Source organism: Salvelinus fontinalis, chromosome 34, assembly GCF_029448725.1.
Source record: "Salvelinus fontinalis isolate EN_2023a chromosome 34, ASM2944872v1, whole genome shotgun sequence".
Taxonomy (NCBI): Eukaryota; Metazoa; Chordata; class Actinopteri; order Salmoniformes; family Salmonidae; genus Salvelinus; species Salvelinus fontinalis.
The window spans coordinates 38,705,400-38,714,436 of NC_074698.1; positions in this window are offsets into that span (position 1 = coordinate 38,705,400).

Sequence of the window (9,037 nt, forward strand, 5' to 3'; positions counted from 1 at the left end):
TTTTCACCTATATAGTGCAGCACTATGTGGCAGTGTGGGAATGATCTCAAATGAGATCAACTTCTGGTTGAAGTTTAATTGAACAGTATAAAATAATCCAAATGGAAAAGCACCCACTGAAATCAATTTGAATGTATGTGGCCACAACCTATACAGCAAATTTAGAATTTATATAATAATATATATTTTGGCCATATCACTCAGCCATAGGTTGTTGATGTGATCTGTAAGATTGTTTTATCTCGCTAATGTTGTTCAAATGTTTTCATTTATCAGGTTTCAAACATTCAGTAAGCAAAATTATAGAATGGACTTCAGCACATTATGCCTGCTTTTAGTTGGCTAATGTTTTCTTTCCAAAGGACTTCATGACTCAAGCATTGCATTTGTTAATAAATGTTGAAGTGGCAAGTACATAGTGTTCCATTTGCTACAGTTTTACAAATAAATGTTTGTTGACAGAAGAGACCTCTGACACATTTTAACCCTAACCCCCCTCAAGGTTGGAGTTTGCCCCCCTCCCCACATCCCTTAAATAAAAATAATAGAACGTGTCTGAATACCCATACTTGCATCCTAAATATACTGAACAAAAATATAAACGCAACATGTAAAGTGTTGGTCCCATGTTTCATGAGCTGAAGTAAAAGATGCCGGAAATGTTCCATACGCAGAAAAAGCTTATTTTTCTCAATCTGAGCACAAATGTGTTTACATCCCTGGGCTCCCGAGTGGCGCATCGGTCTAGGGCACTGCATCTCAGTGCCAGAGGCATCACTACAGTCCCTGGTCAAATTCTGAGCACACGTCTTTACCTCCCTGTTGGTGAGCTATTCTCCTTTGCCAAGATAATCCATCCACCTGACAGGTATGTCATATCAAGAAGCTGTTTCAACCCCATAATAATTACACAGGTGCACCTTCTGCTGGGGAGAATAAATTACCACTCTAAAATGTGCAGTTTTGTCACACAATACCATGCCACAGATGTCTAAAGATTTGAGGGAGCATGCAATTGGCATGCTGACTGCAGAAATGTCCAACAGAGCTGTTGCCAGAGAATTGAATGTTGATTACTCTACCATAAGCTGCCTTATTTTGGCAGTACAATTTGGCTGCGGGATCATCTGATGAGGGGGAGGGGGGGGGTGCTGAGGACTATTTCTGTCTGTAATAAAGCCCTTTTGTGGGGAAAAACTCATTTCGATTGGCTGGGACTGGCTCCCAAGTGGGTGAGCCCATGCTCTCCCTGGCACACCTATGGCTGCACCCCTGCCCAGTCATGTGAAATTCATAGATTAGGGCTAATTCATATTTCAATTGACTGATTTCCTTCTATGAACTGGAACTCAGTAAAATCTTAGAAATTGCTGCATGTTGCATTTATATTTTTCTTCAGTATAGTTTGCCATTTGAGTACGCAATATTTGTTTATTTTATAGTATACAACATTTAGGAAATTAGAGTATACTTTACATGCCTGGATGTCATACTAATTTCTGTTTTGACAACAGTATGTGAAAGTATGTGAAAATATAATGTTTAAAGGTGCAATATGCAGAAATCGCTGTAATAGTTCACCTAATTTCAGTTTATGTGGCAAGAAATAGTGTAGAGCAGTGGTTCCCAAACTTTTATAGTTCCGTAACCCTTCAAACATTCCACCCCCAGCTGCATATCCCCTCTATCACCAGGGTTAGCACACTCTCATCATTGTAGCCTGCCAAACACACAGTATACGATACATTTATTAATAAGAATGAGTGTGAGTTTGTCACTTCCTATGAGCCGGATTGTGACAAAGAGCTCTTATAGGACCAGGGCACCAATAATAATAAAACATTTTGCTCTTTATTTAGCCATCTTACATATAAAACCTTATTTGTTCATCACCACAGGTTAATGAGAAGGGTATGCTTGAAAGGATGCACATAACTCGGCAATGTTTGGTTGTATTAGAGAGAGTCTCAGTCTTAAATAATTTTCCACACACAGTCTGTGCATGTATTTAGGTTTCATGCTAGTGAGGGCCGAGAATCCACTCTCACATAGGTACGTGGTTGCAAAGGGCATCAGTGTCTTAACAGCTCAATTTGCCAAGGCAGGATACTCTGAGTGCAGCCCAATCCAGAAATCTGGCAGTGGCTTCTGATTAAAGTACATTTTCACAGAACCGCTTGTTGCAATTGTTGCAATTTCAATGAGGCTCCCTTGTTCAGATATCTGTAAGTGGACTGGAGGAAGGGCATGAAAGGGATAACGAATCCAGTTGTTTGTGTCGTCCATTTCGGGAAAGTACCTTCGTAATTGCGCACCCAGCTCACTCAGGTGCTTCGCTATGGAAGGAAATGCTGTAGGAATGCTCAACCGGTGTCGCTCATTCAGCCGACAGAAACTTCCAACCGGTGGATGGAAGCTTCCATCCAAACACATTTTTGTTTGCTGTCATTTCCGGTCACAACTTGTAGACTTGTTTACGTGCTGCTGTGCGGTTTGTTGCTAACCTTACTTTGCTACCTGCAAACTTAACGTTTTTTACTTTTAAATTATCGTTTTATATTTCAATTTTCTCCCCTCGCTCAACTTTTTTTATTCAACTTTTTCACCCCGGACTCTTTATCGTGGTTCATCAAGACCTCCACCAGCCGAAGCTAAGTAGTAACATTAACATTATGCCTTCTAATTACAGTCACTGTACTCATAATATACAGGAGAACGATCGCCTTATGACGAGGATAGCTGTGCTGCAAGCCCAGCTTCAGACGCAATCATTAGGCAGGGGTAATTTAAGTGTAGGAAAGGCTAAAACAGAGTCTGTGCCACCAATAAGTACAGATCGTAGTATAAATCCCCTCGCACAGTCCCCGCAGCCGGACAATTTTCTCATGGCTTCTGGAAGAAAATACTGTAGGAATGCTCAACCGGTGTCGCTCATTCAGCAGACAGAAACTTTCAACCTGTTCTCCCCATTAAGCAATGGGTCGGAGTCAGAGGCCAAGCCTTCTCTGGTCTCTCCTCCTCTCGTCTGAGACGCCGAAGCTTCCCACCATTAGCTCTGACAAATTGAAAACACTAGTCATTGGTGACTCCATTACCCGCAGTATAAGACTTAAAACGGATCATAAAACGATCATACACTGTTTACCAGGGGGCAGGGCTACCGACGTTAAGGCTAATCTGAAGATGGTGCTGGCTAAAGCTAAAACTGGCGAGTGAGAGAGTAAGAGATATTGTTATCCATGTCGGCACCAACGATGTTAGGATGAACAAGTCAGAGGTCACCAAGCGCAACATAGCTTCAGCGTGTAAATCAGCTAGAAAGATGTGTCGGCATCGAGTAATTGTCTCTGGCCCCCTCCCAGTTAGAGGGAGTGATGAGCTCTACAGCAGAGTCTCACAACTCAATCGCTGGTTGAAAACTGTTTTCTGCTCCTCCCAAAAGATAGAATTTGTAGATAATTGGCACTCTTTCTGGGACTCACCCACAAACAGGACCAAGCCTGGCCTGCTGAGGAGTGACAGTCTCCATCCTAGCTGGAGGGGTGCTCTCATCTTATCTACGAACATAGACAGGGCTCTAACTCCCCTAGCTCCACAATGAGATAGCCAGCCTGCAAACTTAGTGGAGTCTGCCACTAGCACAGTCAGTGTAGTCAGCTCAGCTATCCCAATGGTGACAGTGTCTGTGCCTCGATCTAGTTTGGGCAAAACTAAACATGTCGGTGTTCTCCTTAGCAATCTCACTGGAATGAAGACCTCCTCCATTCCTGTCATCATTGAAAGAGATTGTGATACCTCACATCTCAAAACAGAGATACTTAATGTTAGATACCTCACTTCCAAGGCAGTTATAGTCAATGAACTAATCACTGATCATAATCTTGATGTGATTGGCCTGACTGAAACATGGCTAAAGCCTGATGAATTTCCTGTGTTAATTGAGGCCTCACCTCCTGGTTACACTAGTGACCATATCCCCCACGCATCCCGCAAAGGCGGAGGTGTAAGAAATTGTATTAGATATTGGTAACTTGTTTTAACAACTTCTCAACATTACCTATAAGTTGACACAACATACACACCCCCTCTTTCTCTTGGACATATGCTGGACACATAGGACATATACACGGCACCCACAATTCCCCTCCCCCATGACAACCATAGACACACCCAACCCATGGTTGGACCTCAGGACAAAGAACTCTCAGGAACCAATGGAACGTGGACACCAGGCCTGATCAGGACTACCCAAGACCCAGATCGACCAATCGGAAGGCCGGACTCGCAGATCTACCTACTTTGCTTGTTGTCTGTATAGTACTGAACAATTCTGGAAACTGTCTCTTTGCCGGACGATTCACTAGGAGTCAGACTGAAAGAGCCTTGCTGCAAGATTTTACTAAGATATCTTTACATGTAATTAAACGGCCTTATTATAAAATTATCCACCTCGTCCTATTGTCTCCTCTTGTTCTCCTGTCAACAGTAAACGTTTTACTAACAGAGGTGTTGCTAACATTTATGATAGCTAGTTTCAATTTACAAAAAAAAGACTGCATTTTCGTCTTTTGAGCTTCTAGTCATGAAATCTATGCAGCCTACTCAATCACTTTTTATAGCTACTGTTTACAGGCCTCCTAGGCCATATACAGCATCCTCACTGAGTTCCCTGAATTCCTATCGGACCTTGTAGTCATGGAAGATAATATTCACATTTTTGGTGACTTTAATATTCACATGGAAAAGTCCACAGACCCACTCCAAAAGGCTTTCGGAGCCATCATCGACTCAGTGGGTTTTGTCCAACATGTCTCCCGACCTACTCACTGCCACAGTCATAATCTGGACTTAGTTTTGTCCCGTAAGAATAAATGTTGTGGATCTTAATGTTTTTCCTCATAATCCTGGACTATCTGACCACCATTTTATTACGTTTGCAATCGCAACAATTAATCTGCTCAGAACCCAACCAAAGATCATCAAAAGCCGTGCTATAAATTCTCGGACAACCCAAAGATTCCTAGATGCCCTTCCAGACTCCCTCCACCTTCCCAAGGACGTCAGAGTACAAAAATCAGTTAACCACCTAACTGACCAACTCAATTTAACCTTGCGTAATACCCTAGATGCAGTCAAACCCCTAAAAACATTTGTCATAAGAAACTAGCTCCCTGGTATACAGAAAATATCTGAGCTCTGAAGCAAGCTTCCAGAAAATTGGAATGGAAATGGCGGTTCACCAAACTGGAAGTCTTCCGACTAGCTTGGAAAGACAGCACCGTGCAGTATCGAAGAGCCCTCACTGCTGCTCGATCATCCTATTTTTCCAACTTAATTGAGGAAAATAAGAACAATCCCAAATTTATTTTTGACACTGTCGCAAAGCTAACTTAAAAGCAGCATTCCCCAAGAGAGGATTGCTTTCACTTCAGCAGTGATAAATTCATGAACTTCTTGACGAAAAGATCATGATCATTAGAAAGCAAATTACGGACTCCTCTTTAAATCTATGTATTCCTCCAAAGCTCAGTTGTCCTGAGTCTGCACAACTCTGCCAGGACCAAGGATCAAGAGAAACACTCAACTTTTTAAATACTATATCTCTTGAAACAATGAAATTAATTTTGGCCTCTAAACCTTCAAGCTGCATACTGGACCCTATTCCAACTAAACTACTGAAAGAGCTGCTTCCTGTACTTGGCCCTGCTATGTTGAACATAATAAACGTCTCTCTATCCACCGGATGTGTACCAAACTCACGAAATGTGGCAGTAATAAAGCCTCTCTTGAAAAAGCCAAAACGAATCAAATCAAAGGTTGTCACGTGCGCCGAATACAACAGGTGTAGACTGTACAGTGAAATGCTTACTTACAGGCTCAAACCAATAGTGAAAAAAAGGTGTTAGGTGAACAATAGGTAAGTAAAGAAATAAAACAGTAAAAAGACAGGCTACATACAGTAGCGGGGCTATAAAAGTAGCGAGGCTACATACAGACACCGGTTAGTCAGGCTGATTGAGGTAGTATGTACATGTAGACATGGTTAAAGTGACTATGCATATATTATAAACAGAGAGTAGCAGTAGTGTAAAAGAGGGGTTGGCGGGTGGTGGGACACAATGCAGATAGCCCGGTTAGCCAATGTGCCGGAGCACTGGTTTGTCGGGCCAATTGAGGTAGTATGTACATGAATGTATAGTTAAAGTGACTATGCATATATGATAAACAGAGAGTAGCAACAGCGTAAAAGAGAGGGGGGGGGGGGGGGGGGGGGGGCACACAATGCAAATAGTCCGGGTAACCATTTGGTTACCTGTTCAGGAGTCTTATGGCTTGGGGGTAAAAACTGTTGAGAAGCCTTTTGGTCCTAGACTTGGCACTCCGGTACCGCTTGCCATGCGGTAGTAGAGAGAACAGTCTATGACTGGGGTGGCTGGGGTCTTTGACAATTTTTAGGGCCTTGCGGCCTCCGACCGCAAGGCACTTCAGAGGGTAATGCGTACGGCCCAGTGCATCACTGGGGCTAAACTGCCTGCCATCCAGGACCTCTACACCAGGCGGTGTCAGAGGAAGGCCCTAAAAATTGTTTTTTTCTCTCTCGAACTATTGGTTAGAGCCTGTAAGTAAGCATTTCACTAAGGTCTACACCTGTTGTATACAGCGCAAGTGACAAATAAACTTTGATTTGATTTGAAATTGAGGAAGATGGGAGACCCATGGTGTAGGCGCGTAACACGTGGAGACCACAAAGTGTGTTTCAAAAATCATCAATGATTAATTATTTTTAACCTAAAGCATTTAATAAAAACATTTATAGTACAATATTACAGGGAATGAGAGAGCTACACACAGTGTTGGAAAGGGATCACAGCAGTGATTGAAAGAGGGTATGTGGCATGAGTTGAGGTGTTCAGAGGCTTGACCAGTGCAGGACAGGATTTTACTGGGAAGATAAAAAACAATAACACAAGACACTACACAGTTAGACAAGAGCTAAGAATGAGTTGGTCCAAGCAAGGAGTAAAATCTTTGATGTGTAATAATGTGAATGTGTATGCGATTGACTTTACATACAGTAATGAGAGAAAATTGATAGGGGTACTCACTGTGCTTGGAAGGGAAACATTCAATGTGGCAGTGGATGAGAGGGCACATGAGACGTTGTGGCTTCAGTTCATGTCAGGAGAAAGTTGACAATGTTAGTGGAGTGGAGAGGTCATCATCTCTTAAATCAGGGAACAGGCGGGGACTTAGCTGTAAATACAAATAGCAGATACGTTCCATTACAGCTGCGCCATCGTAGGTTTGGACGAGTTTCTCTATGAAGTTAAACTCAGACATCTCAACATTCAAGAATAAAGACGTGATCATCCACATACCCGACAATAACTGACAACAGCAAGCAGACTGGTGGCCAGTGGCGTAACTTCAGCTGATGCGGTCGCACCAGGGCCCACAACATACATGGGCCCAGTGATGGGCCCGGATCTGAATAACTCCCCACCACGCCCAAGTATTAATTGTTGATGCAGGTCATTCACATCTACAATTTGATGAGAAGATCTTTCTTTATTTCTTTAATGTAGGCTATATGATAAATGATTCCACTGATGGTTTCACCAACAAAGGTTTTTTGCCACTACATAAGTCAGTATGATATTTTAGTGTCTTGATGACAATAAATCTAATTAATTTGCTAAATAACTCATATTATTCAATAGCTTCAATACCATGTTAAGATAATGAAATGCATTCTGGGATTCATTGTGCAAATACTCTCCCAAGCGTTGTTGTTTCTGTCATCGTTTTAAGCAACAGTTGAGCTAGCTAAAAAGAGACAACAGCCCTCCCCAAAAAATTGAGAGAAAGCCGCAAATAGAAAATTACGGATTTAAAAATCAGCAATGTATCAACAGAAAAGTGGAGCCCAAGAGAGGAAGGTCAAAAATGAGAAAGCAAAGGAGGTATCAAAATGTATTAAATTAGATAGATTTTACAAATGCAGTTCAAGTGCAGCCAGTGTTGGCTTTGGAGATGACCAGTGAGATATACCTACTGGAGCGCGTGCTACGAGTGGGTGTTGCTATGGTGACCAGTGAGCTGAGATAAGGCAGATCTTTACCTAGCAGAGACTTGTAGATGACCTGGAGCCAGTGGGTTTGGCTACGAATATGTAGCGAGGACCAGCCAACGAGAGCATACAGGTTGCAGTGGTGGGTAGTATATGGGGCTTTGGTGACAAAACGGATGGCACTGTGATAGCAAACTGGATGTAGTGTTGGAGGCTACTTTGTAAATGACATCGCCGAAGTCAAGGATCGGTAGGATAGTCAGTTTTACGAGGGTATGTTGAGCAGCATGAGTGAAGGAGGCTTTGTTTGCAAAAAAGGAAGCCAATTCCAGATTTAATTTTGGATTGGAGATGCTTAATGTGAGTCTGGAAGGAGAGTTTACAGTCTAGCCAGACACCTAGGTCTTTATAGTTGCCCACATATTCTAAGTCAGAACCGTCCAGAGTAGTTATGCTAGTCGGGCGGGCGGGTGCAGTCAGCGGTCGGTTGAAGAGCATGCATTTTGTTTTACTAGCATTTAAGAGCAGTTGGAGGCCACGGAAGGAGTGTTGTATGGCATTGAAGCTCGTTTGGAGGTTTAACAGTGTCCAAAGGCCAGATGTATACAGAATGGTGTTGTCTGTGTAGAGGTGGATCAAAGAATCACCCGCAGCAAATAAATGGTATAATTGATGTTATAAACTAGGTCACTCGAGCCTGAATGCCGAATGTCTGACAGCCGTGGTATATCAGACCGTATACCATGGGTATGACAAAACATATTTTTACTGCTCTAATTACGTTGGTAACCAGTTTATAATAGCAATAAGGCACCTTGGGGATTTGTGGTATATGGCCAATTTACCACGGTTAAGGTCGTGCCTAAGAACAGCCCTTAGCCATGGTATACCACACCCCCTCGTGCCTTATTGCTTAAATATATTACTTTTAAAGTATGGTTACATTTAATTTGCTCTGTTAATGCA